The sequence below is a fragment of the Cannabis sativa genome, chromosome 2, assembly GCF_029168945.1.
Source record: "Cannabis sativa cultivar Pink pepper isolate KNU-18-1 chromosome 2, ASM2916894v1, whole genome shotgun sequence".
NCBI classification, from domain to species: domain Eukaryota; kingdom Viridiplantae; phylum Streptophyta; class Magnoliopsida; order Rosales; family Cannabaceae; genus Cannabis; species Cannabis sativa.
Window position 1 is genome coordinate 26,893,624 of NC_083602.1, and position 12,394 is coordinate 26,906,017.

Consider the following 12,394-nt stretch of genomic DNA (forward strand, 5'->3'; position numbering starts at 1 on the left):
ATGTAAAAGGGGTTTGGATGAATTTATAAATCAAATAGACAAACAATTGATTAAGTGAACCAAAACATACACAAATGAATGAAAAATACTTCTGTTACTTTATTGATATTGAATAATCTGGATTACATTGAAATAGAGTTTTATTTAGGGCATAAAACCCAACAAACTCCCACTTGCACTAATATAAAACAAAACTGTACATTTCAATTAATCCTAAATTCTGACGGTGCTTTTCGAATGAAGTTACTGCCAAGACTTTGGTGAATGGATCAGCTAAGTTGTCCTGCGTATCCACTTTCTCCACCAGTACATCCCCTCTTGCCACATATTCTCTGATAATATGATACTATCTTTCTATATGCTTACTTCTCTTGTGGCTTCGAGGTTCCTTACTGTTGGCTATAGCTCCATTGTTATCACAAAGCAGGACTAGAGGATTTTCCATTCCAGGAACTACACCAAGACTGGTGAAGAACTTCCTAAGCCATACAACCTCTTTAGCTGCTTCAGCTGCAGCTATGTATTCTGCCTCCATGGTAGAATCCGAAATTGCAGTTTGTTTAGCACTTCTCCAAACAACTGCTCCACCCCCAAGAGTAAACACCATCCTAGATGTAGATTTCCTGTCTTCAAGACATCCCTGGAAATCTGAGTCTGTATAGCCTAAGGGATTTAAAGCACCTCCTTGTAGACTAATACATAATCTCTTGTACTCTTTAAGTATTTCAAAATATACTTAACAGAATTCCAATGTACCCGTCCTGGATTTGACTGATACCTGCTCACGATTCTAACTGCATAGCAGATGTCAGGTCTAGTGCATAGCATAGCATACATTAGACTTCCAACTGCAGAAGCATAAGGAACTTTTGCCATGTCTTCTATCTCTTGAGGATCAGTAGGACACTGTTCCTTAGATAGACAGATACCATATCTAGAAGGCATATTTGCCCCATTGGTATTAGTCATGAAGAATCTCTCTAAAACTTTGTCAATGTAAGTTGTTTGAGAGAGAGCAAGGGATCTGTTCTTCCGGTTTCTGATAATCTGAATACTGAGAACATAGGCTGCCTCACCCAAGTTTTTCATGTCGAATTGAGTGTCAAGCCATTCCTTGATGTGAGTCATTTTCTTGACATTGTTGCCAATGATCAAAATGTCATCAACATAAAGGACCAGGAATACTACTACTTGGAATTCCTTGAGTTGGTAAACACAAGGTTCATCTTCATTCTAATGAAAGCCGTAGGTTTTGATGATCTCATCAAACCTTTTATTCCACAAGCGAGAAGCTTGCTTAAGTCCATATATGGACCTATTTAATTTGCAAACTTTATTCTCCTGCCCAGGAAGAACATAACCTTCTGGTTGCTCCATATAGATGGTTTCTTCAAGAAGCCCATTAAGAAAGGCTGTCTTGAAAGCCATTTGCCAAATTTCATAATCTAAAGCGGCAGCAATGGAGAGAAGAATTCGGATGGATTTGAGCATGGCAACCGGACTAAAAGTTTCCTCATAGTCCACACCTTCTCTTTGGGTATAACCCTTGGCGACCAGTCTAGCTTTGAAAGTTTCGACTTCGCCTCCAGCACCTCTTTTCTTCTTGTAGACCCATTTACATCTAATTGGACGATAATCATCAGGTGGTTCTACATATTCCCAGACTTTGTTCTTTTTTATGGAATCCATTTCTGAATCCATGCCGGCTGACCATCGCTTCCGTTGTGGACTTGCCATTGCCTGTTTATAGGTTAATGGTTCGTCATCAATACTGTCACCAACGACCATATTGATTTCACCATCCAAGCCATAATGAGATGGTTTTGTAGAAACCCTCCCACTACGACGAGGAGTCGGTGATCTTCTGAACAGGAGCTTTGGTAGTAGTTTTCTCAGTTGCTACAACTGAGGGAGTGGGATGTTCCTCTTCTTGAGTAGAAGAGGATGGTACATTTGAAGGAACAGTATTTGTGAGCATTTCCTCTAATACAATTTCACTTTTCGGTTTGTTGTCTTTCATATAGTTATCTTCAAGGAAAGTAGCATTTGTAGAAACAAACAATTTGTTATCCTTGTGACTATGAAATAGTCCACCCCTAGTCTCTTTAGAATTTCCGATAAACATGCAAACTTCAGTTCGCGATTCCAGTTTTCCTTCTTTCTTTCTCAAGACGTGAGCAGGGCACCCCCAAATCCTATAATGGCGTAAACTAGGTGTACGACCATTCCATAGTTCGACGGGTGTCTTAGGGACTGCTTTAGATGGTACAACATTTAAAATGTCGTTTGCCATTTGAATAGCATATCCCCAGAAGGACGTAGACAGAGTTGAATAACTCAGCATAGACCTAACCATTTCCAAGAGAGTGCGATTTCTTCTTTCTGCAACTCCATTCTGCTGTGGAGTGCTTGGGGCAGTATATTGGGATTCAATTCCAAGTTCAGTTAAATGATCTTTGAACTGCATATCCATATATTCTCCACCCCTATCAGTTCGCAAGATCTTTAATGTTTTACCTAATTGGTTTTGAACCAAAGCATGAAATTCCTGAAACTTTTCAAACGTTTCAGATTTCTTTTGCATTAGGTAAAGAAAACTGTATCTAGAGAAATCGTCAATGAAAGTGACGAAATACTCATAACCTCCTCTGGATTTTACATTCAGTGGTTCACAAACATCTGAATGCACTAACCCTAGGGGTTGTTTGGCACGCTCTCCCTTCGCAGAGAAAGAACGTTTGGTCATTTTTCGTTCTAGGCAAGACTCGCAAACTGGCAGATCTCCTAAGACGACATTTTTCAATGGACCGTCTTTGGTTAGCCTATTGAGTCTATCAAAGCCTATATGACCTAAACGTAAATGCCATAGATAAGTTTGATCATCATTATCAATCTCTTTTCTCTTAAGGCTTCTAGGTTTAGCTACATTGAAAAGTTCAGTATTTAGTGAGATTTGAGTATCAGGTCTTAAAACATAAAGCCCTTGTTCCATGTTTGCAACACATATATGAAATCCATTACGAGAAATTGAACAATTTGAACTCGAAAAATTCAATATATAAAAATGTGTCTGTAAACATGAAACACTAATCAAGTTTCTACTAAAATTGGGAATATATAAAACATTCTCTAAAAGTAAAAACTTCTTAGAATTAAACTTGATTCGGGCTGTTCCTCTTGCTTTAACTGATACCAACTCGCCATTTCCAACTTTAAGCTTTAACTCATCTGGGTGAAGATTCTCCCAAGTTTCAAGCAGCTGCAATGAAGAACATACATGGTTAGTAGATCCAGAATCAACAATCCAGGTGGATTTGTCGTTCTCTAAAACACATGATTCAAAGACAAAAGCATCACCTTCGTTTGAATTGTCTAGAAGCCTGGGACATTGTTCTTCTTTATGTCCCTCTCCATTACAATTCGTACATAGAACATGATGTCTGATAATTGTACTTGAAGAAGTAGCTTTGTTAGAGCCCTCATGCTTAATCTTCTTCCTCTGATTAAAGTTTGCAATACCAGGAGGTCCCATTGTAATCAGATTTCGCTCATGGGCCCTCAACTCAGTCTCGAGTTTGTCCATGTCGGAGGAGTGAGGATTGTTCAATAAGTAATATAGAACAAAACTATCATACTCCTGAGGAAGACTATTAAGTATGAGTCGTACCCATTGTTCCTTCGATAAATCAATTCCTAGTAGATTTGCCTTTTGGAATTTCAGATTCATCAACAATAGGTGCGAGTTAATGCAACTACCAGGATGCATTTTCACACTATTGAGTTCTTTTGCAAAGATACTAACTAGGAGTGGATCGGGATGAGGGTTATTCATTTTGGCACTACAACATATCAATAAACAGAAGTAAGGTTTTGGTTCTATAAATTCATACACAAGTTCAGAAAACAAATAATCACATATGTTATAAAAATACTAAATCTAACATAGTTTATTTTCCAAGGTTTCCAATGAACTGATACAGTGTCCCGTTTAGGCGAGAGTCAAAGCATCATCCATTGAATAGAGTTGTCAATTCATCTAAAATGTCAAACATTCTAGCAACCTTTTATTCGATCAAGATTGGAATTCAGCGTTGTCCCGTTTAGGCGAGAGTCAAGGCAATTCTATCTTATGAGCTTCTACCATTGTTTCATACTCTTGTAAGTCTTATACAGTCGCCACCATTAGGGTGGTCATAAACCATATAAAAAACTTATAAGAATACTTATCTTTCGAGATTAAACGGCGCTAACTTGCTAATGAACGTTCCTCCATTAGGGAGGATTACTCACTAAAACAATAGCTATGTAAAACCAACAATGGTGATCGAATTTCTCTTGATTAAAGCTCATTATTTTAAAAAAAAAAATATGTATTTTGTTTAATCATTTATATTCTATATCTCAATAATGAAATATTACAAATTAAAGTAAAAACTTTAATTAAATTTCAAAAATGGAATAATTTTGAAAAATATCTTATTTAAGTTGTTTAGAAAAATCTAAATACCCAACTTAAATATTCTTCAATCAATGACTTAATTAAATATTACCAATTAAGTAGTAACCACTTAATTTAGAAGATATTCCATTTTAAGTTCCCATATTTATAAAATATCAACTTAAAAAATATCTAAAGAATCTTAATAACCAATTCCTAAAATTTCTCAACTTAATTTATAATAGGAAATTCAAAAATATTCAAATCTAAGTTGATTTGATAGATTTAACTAAATCTCAACTTAAATAGGAATATTTAATGAAATTATAAAATTAAGATTCAGAAAGAATTTATATGGTTATAATTCCATATTTAATTAAACACAAGAAAAATACATATAGTTTTCCAGAATATAATTATTCAAACTATGTTTTTCTTAAATTAATTTCAAGGAAGAATGAAATTAATTATGTTGCTAATCAATTTTTTATTAGGTCAAACTAATATAATTAACCTAGCACAGTTATCCAAATCAGGCAAATGAGCCTTCACAATTGGGGTTGTTCATGTGAGGGGGGGCTAGGTCCAGTATGTCGTACCTTAAAATGAACAACTGTTATTAATTGAATAGGCTCACTACTAAATGAGCCTAAATAAAATCTATCAGGTTTGATATTTTATTTAGCAACAACAACCTATATGTATCTATAACAGAAATTAAACATATAGGCTCAAACAAGCACACACAGTTGAATGGATCCTATCATGTTACTAGGTCATACACAGATGAAAGAAGATTGTAAAAATTACTTGTTACAAATTATTTACTTGATCTATCATCAATTGAACCATTGGTTAAAATTAGATCATTGGATCTATCAACAAGTTAACCAAGGCAATTTAGATCAAGCAATAATAGGTTTTAGAAAACTTACAAACAATCTAAAACACATACTCCTGCAACAAGGTTAGATTTGGATAGTTCGATGTAGGATTTATATAATTTTAAACATATATTTCGAAAAATAAAATTTAAAAAATTAAACCTACCATTTTGAAAAATTAGGTTTTGGGTAACCTAAATGTCATTTCAAAATAAATTGCTAACTTTCCTTTTAAATTTCATGTTAATTAATAAATTAAATAATAAAATAGAAAATGGTAAATACATACCATTTTCTTGTTTTACAATTTAATTTAAGTAAAAATAACAAAATTTAAAAGTTAACAAAAATACCTTATTTCCTCTTTTAAAATATCATGATTATTTTGATCTTATTCTAATTAAGGTCAAGTTACCAAAAAAAAATTAATATCTGACCTTAAAAAAAATAAAATAATCAAATTTTAAAGGAAATAAGAAAAGAGGTAAGCAAAACTTGATTTTTCCTATTTTTAAAATCAAATTACACTAATATCTAAAATTAATTTTAAAAAATAAAATTAATTTATTTCTGATAATTAGATTTGAAATTTGAAAAACAAAAATCAATATACAAAACTACACAAAAAAAATCGGAATTTAATTCCATGAAATAGCATGAAAAATCGAAACAAATTGAAAAATTGATGAACTGTACGGATGGCATGCCAGGCATGCCCATCCGCGCGCGTCTTAGGGGTTGCACGCCGAGGAATCACGGTGCAGGAAGGCTGCTTGCAGCCATTCCGCGCGCGTGATGAGGGTGCTCATCATCCCGATTTTTCCAATTTTCAAAAATTCATAACTAATTCAAATTAAATCAAAATCGAGTTTTTTAAAAAGGTAAATTGCTTAGAATTTTCCAAACTATCCAACAAAAATAACTACAGAGACAGAAAAGTATCTATTTTTCCCAGAATTCACAAACAACAATCAAACATCAATATGACACACAAAGCAACATGATACCATCCAAAACACAAACAAATCGTTTTATGTCCAAATTTCTTGCAAGCTAAAAAACCGTGTTTTTGCAAATGTCAGTTGTATATAAGAAAATATAAAAACTGTAAACGTTTGCAGCAGCAGAAAGTAATTTCGCTACAAAGAAATGTAACAGTGTAATATAAAATATTTGCAGAAAAATAAATAACTTGACACAAGAGATTTATACGTGGTATCAGTGTTCTCCCGAACACTCCTAGTCCACGGGGCCACGCCCAGAGAATGAAATCAATTAATAAAGTATCAAAATTACAAAGACAATTGACTTAAACAAGTTTAGACTCCCTCTAAAGTATTGCCGCAATCCTTTGTAATCCACTTTATGAATCTGACTTCTTGAAACACCTTCAAGCCCGAACTCCCTTCGTCTTTGAAGTGTGAGTGCTTACTTCCTCCCGAAGTAAGGCTTCAACAAGTCTTCTCCCGAAGACCAAGTGCTTACTTCCTCCCGAAGTAAGGCTTTATCAAGTCTTCTCCCGAAGACCAATCTCTTGTTCAGTCAAGTAGTTCTTCACAACCTCTAGGATAGAGTAAGAACAGAAATAGAACAACTAGAACCTAGATGAACAACTAGGATCTCACAAAACAAAGAAAGACTCTCTTCTCTTAAAAGATAAATGCAAAAAATGAATAATGGAAGAGGTAATTCGAATGGTTGCTCTCTAGGCTCTATTTATAGAACATAGAAACCAAAGAGGCAACCACAAGTTCAAATTAGCAGCTGTACACAAACTTTCCAAAAGAAACACGATCTGCTACATCGTATCTCGATGCCGACGCAATAGATCCGACCGAAACGGAAACTTACTAAAATCGGGTCCGATCTTCTATCAATGCTTGATTCCTGCAAAAAACAGATTAGATATTCTGATTGTATCAAGATACAATCGAAATTAATAAGGAAAAGGCAATAATCAAAGTTTCCCTAAAAAAGACAACTTTCCAAAAGAGAATTCCTTCTCTTTTGAGAAGTTTTCAACAAAGGAAAGTTCAGCTGAAAGTGCAACTTTCCAAACAAGGAAAAGAGCAACTACAATCCGAATTTATAAGGCAAGAAATCGAATATGAATGCATAGCAATCTTACCATAAATGAAAAAATTATTTTGTCAACTAACTTGCCAAAAAAAGACTTTACAATCTCCCCCTTTGGCACTTTAGATGAACAAAATAATTTTTAACATAAAGTACCTGCAAGTTAAAGTTAGCAAGAGCAAATAACAACTCCCCCTGAGTAACACACTCGAAATTGTAAAACAACAAAACAGCATGCTAACTTTTAATCCAAATAAGTTCACAAGTACCAAACACAACTCCCCCTGGAAAAAGGTCTAGAGTTGATAAAAACAAATTGAATGCTCAGTAAAATGCACATTAATTAAAAAATATTTTGACAACTAAATTGCCAAAAAAAGGACCTAACACAAGCAAATCAATTACCATGGCTCTGGTGCCAGTTATTGGAAGTTATTTTACCAGGAACTTAGATCTACTCACAAGTATGTTGATTTAACAACCTAAATATGAACTTCTAAAACGATGGAAAATTAAATACATAAAAGTATCAGAAATCTTACATTGGGTGCAGCGGAATATATGTCTCCTCCCACTCAGATCTCTAACCCTTGATTCCTTTCTGTAGCAGAGTATAATCAAGATCTGAGCCCGATAGTCCTTCTTTGTTGTTTCTGAATTCTACACAGCCTTCCTCACTATGATTGAGGTATTACTTGATGTGTGTGGGCACTACTCTAACACTTATAGATTTCGAAACAGTGAAGGAATAGAGAGAGAGAGGGTGGCGGCTCAGAGAGAATTTTTACAGAGAAAATTCTGTCAGAATAATGTTGTGAATGTGTTTTTGAAAACTGAAGCCTTTGCCTTCTATTTATAGAAGACCACCCAGGGCTATGATTGAATTAATTGACATTTGAAATTGAAAAATCAAAGAGAAGGAAGCTTAAGTGGCCGGCCTAGGCATTGTGGAAACAAGGCTTGCCACTTTTCCAACTTTCCTTTTCCTACATTGATAGTTTCCTGTTTTGTCAAAAACTGCCAATTCCTTTGTTCAACCACATAAATGTCAAATCTAATTATTTAATAATTAAAAATAATTATCAAATAATATATTGTCATTTATTTTATTAATAATAAAACTAATTAAAGTTTCCTAATTAATAAATATGCCCGTCAAAATCTCTATTTACTGTTTTGCCCTTAATAAGTGATAAATTTTCAAATAGACACAGTCTATCTTGAGAATTATAATTGATTAATTAAAATCAATTAAATGAGTCTTACAAGTAATATTATCTCAACTAGTGGGGGGACCATGGGTCTATATATCCGAGCTTCCAATAAGCAGATCTAGAATTTAGTACTTAAATTCACTGACTTATTAATTCTTCGTTGAATCCACACATAGAACTCAAAATTGCACTCTCAGTATATAGAATGCTCTATATGTTCCACCATATAGACACATCATTAGTTATCCATTGTTATAATCCTAATGTGATCAATGATCCTCTATATGGATGATTTACACTGTAAAGGGACTAAATTACCGTAACACCCTACAATGTATTTTATCCTTAAAACACTTAACCCTGTATAAATGATATTTCAACTAAGTGAAATGAGCACTCAATCATTTATCTCGTTTGGTTAAGCTCGAAGGAAATCACCCTTTGCTTACTATTCGCCAGATAAAAGCTATAGATTCCATATTTATATTAGCGCTCCCACTCAATCGTACTATCGTGTTCCCAAAATGTATGTATTACCCTGACCAAAAATTAGGCTTAACTAACAAATCAAAGAACACGAATAACACTCTTGAGATTGAGCCTAACCATATCAGGATTTTGATCATGTGATCTAGGATCAACTTAGTGATATTGAATTGAATAGATATTTACGGTAAGTTTCATAAATCTATTTCAAAGTTCAATATCGGTCCATTCCAATGCATACTCCATGCATCCAACCTGAGCTTTACTTTAACCTATGTTCTGGAAAAAACATAGCATTTCTCCAAATGCAAGTAAACTCTGTTGTAGATTGTCATATCAGTAAAACCCAGTGTTCTGATAAATCTAGGAATACTTTATTCACATAGTCATGTTTACTTTCCACTGTGTTGACAACACAATAAACATGATCATGTATGTGAAAGGGGTTTGGATGAATTTATAAATCAAATAGACAAACAATTGATTAAGTGAACCAAAACATACACAAATGAATGAAAAATACTTCAGTTACTTTATTGATATTGAATAATCTGGATTATATTGAAATAGAGTTCTATTTAGGGCATAAAACCCAACATAATATGCTCTATATAAGTTTGAGAGTGCAATTCTAAGTTCTAAGAGTGGATTCAACGAAGAATTAATAAGTAGGAATTTACTTGGTAAATTTGGTTCACTTATTGGAAGCTCAGCATATAGATCCATGGTCCCCATTCTAGTTGAGAACATTCTGCTTGTAAGACCCATTAATTGATTCGTGATTGATCAATTATAATTCTAAAGTTACACTATGTCTAATATTATGAATTTTCACTAAGCAGGGGTGAAATCGTAAAGAAAAGAGATTCTAGGTTTATTTATTTATTAATGGACTTTATATGTCTAGTTAATAATTAAATTAAATGACAATATTATTCAATAATCTATTTTAGTTATTAAATAATTAGTTTTGGAATTTAAATGGTTAGAATTGGAAAATTGGCGTTTTTGAGAAAATAGAAATAAAATTTGTTAAAACTGCAAAATCAAGTGGGGCCCATAAACTACACTATGGCTGGCCACTATTTGTGGAATTTCAAATTGATTTTTTCATTATTTTAATGTCAAATAATTCCTAACCTAAACCTAGTAGTAGCCTATAAATAGAAAGTGATGGCTCAGTCAAAATACACAATTCATAAGTTATCTGACAGAAATTTCTCTCTTCAGAAAAACTGAGCCTTCCCTTTTCTATACCTGGCCGAAACCATTCTTCTCTTTTCTCTCTTCTATATTTCGTGATCCTAGTGAAAGAGTAAGTGCCCACATACAGCAAGTAGTAACTCAATCATATATTGGAAGACTGTGAAGGATCAAACTCAAAGAAGAAGGACATTCGAGCTCAAATCTTGATTATACTCTGCTACAGAAAGGATACAAGGGTTAGAGATCTGAGTGGAAGGAGACATTAATTCCGCTGCATCAATGTAAGGTTTTCTTAACTTTATATGTGTTTATTTTATTGTTTTAGAAAGTTCATATTTAGGGTGTTAAACAACATACTTGTTAGTAGATCTAAGATCCTGGTAAAATAAATTTCCAACACTAGGCTCCCTAGATTTCTGCTTTTGGGCACTCGGCGAGGATTCTCCTGGTGTCTCTCCAAGTCCAGCAGGGATGGCTTTATGATGCACGTGGATTCCTGCTGCCTCCATGGCTTTTTGCATGGCCAGCATCAGCTCTTGCATCTTTCTGTTTTGTTCTTTTTGGGCTGTGATTTCAGCTTCGTGATCAATAGCCTTTTGTCTCAAGAGTACTAGCTCTGTATAGCTGCCTTTGCCATAGGCGTCGCACTCATCGAAGTTTCCTTCGTATTCGTCGTCGTGGGTTTCTTCTCCTTCCTCAGAGCCCACGTTCGCTCTTGAGGCGACATCCTCATCGTCTGGGTCTTAAGCGTCTTGAGGAGGACGGGGTTGACGTGTGTTGCGAGTCTCCACCATTGTTGTATTGTAATATTACTGCCTACTTGCAGACGCTTCCTTCAGCTCTCAATGAAAGCACCAAAATGTTGACCGAGGTTTTCGGCAACCAATATAATAATAATATTTTAAGAAAGCTGTAAGAAGTTAATGCACGAGATTTTTACGTGGTTGGGGCATTAATGAGCCTTAGTCCACGAGTCTGTATATTTATGAGAGTATTTATTACAGAGAATATTTTTGGTGGTTTTCCTCTCTAGTTCTTATGAAACGCAGAATTCTCGACCCCTGCCTTAATGAGTTTGGGGGGTATTTATAGTGCTTTTGTGGGGTGATCCCTAGAATTGAGGTACATGTCTTTCTGTAATATTCAGTAAAGGCACACATTCCCAATGGATACATCATAGGAAATGCATGGTCTAATCCCTAGGCTTTTTAGGGGTTTAATGGACGTAATCCATTATCCTTTCTTGACTGATGTGATTTCTCATAAAGTAGCCGTCACTAGGCTCATTAATCATAGCGTTGTAGCTACAGAAGGGGGGTTACGCTGTCAGACTTTAATACTTATGGCAGTTTCAATACGTCTTCTCCCATGCGGCATTAAATGCGAGGTGACTGTTCAGATAGGATTTGATACCTCCCGGAGGTGCTTCGCTGTAGCCTTGCTCTCCGGGAGTATGTGAAACATACATGCCTTCTCCGGGAGGCATGTTAAATGCTGATCCCTTTGATTAAAGAAACTTAGTAGAATTATCCCAAAGTCTTGCCTCTTCAGTCCACGTGTCTCAATCCGGTTGGTCCACGTATTTTGGACAAAATCAGGGGCAACACTAACATTAACAGTTTTATTAAAATTATTATTCTAATTCACAAAATGTCTCATTTATAGTTAACGAAATTATGAGTTAACAATAATAAATTAACATGAGATATTAGCAAATTTATATAACACAACTTTATAATTATATAATTTTTTTCTTAAAAAAATTACATAAAATATAGATATTTTTATATTTTTTTATTATATTTGATTATTTTGCTAAACTTTTAAAAAAATTGATATTTACTTAACTTATCTATGTGTTTGGGGCTATTTTCCACCTTAGTCTTGACTTAAATATGTTGTATATACATATTTTTAATATAGTGTGAAAATAAATATTTTTTAATATTTTTTTTTGATTAAGTAGCTAGATTAAGCATGGAAATTCAAATTCATTTTTTATTGTTCGCCATAGGATCAAAATTTAATAGTTTAATATTTTTAAAATTAATATACATTGTTAAATTTATTTAGTAATAATCATGAATGAA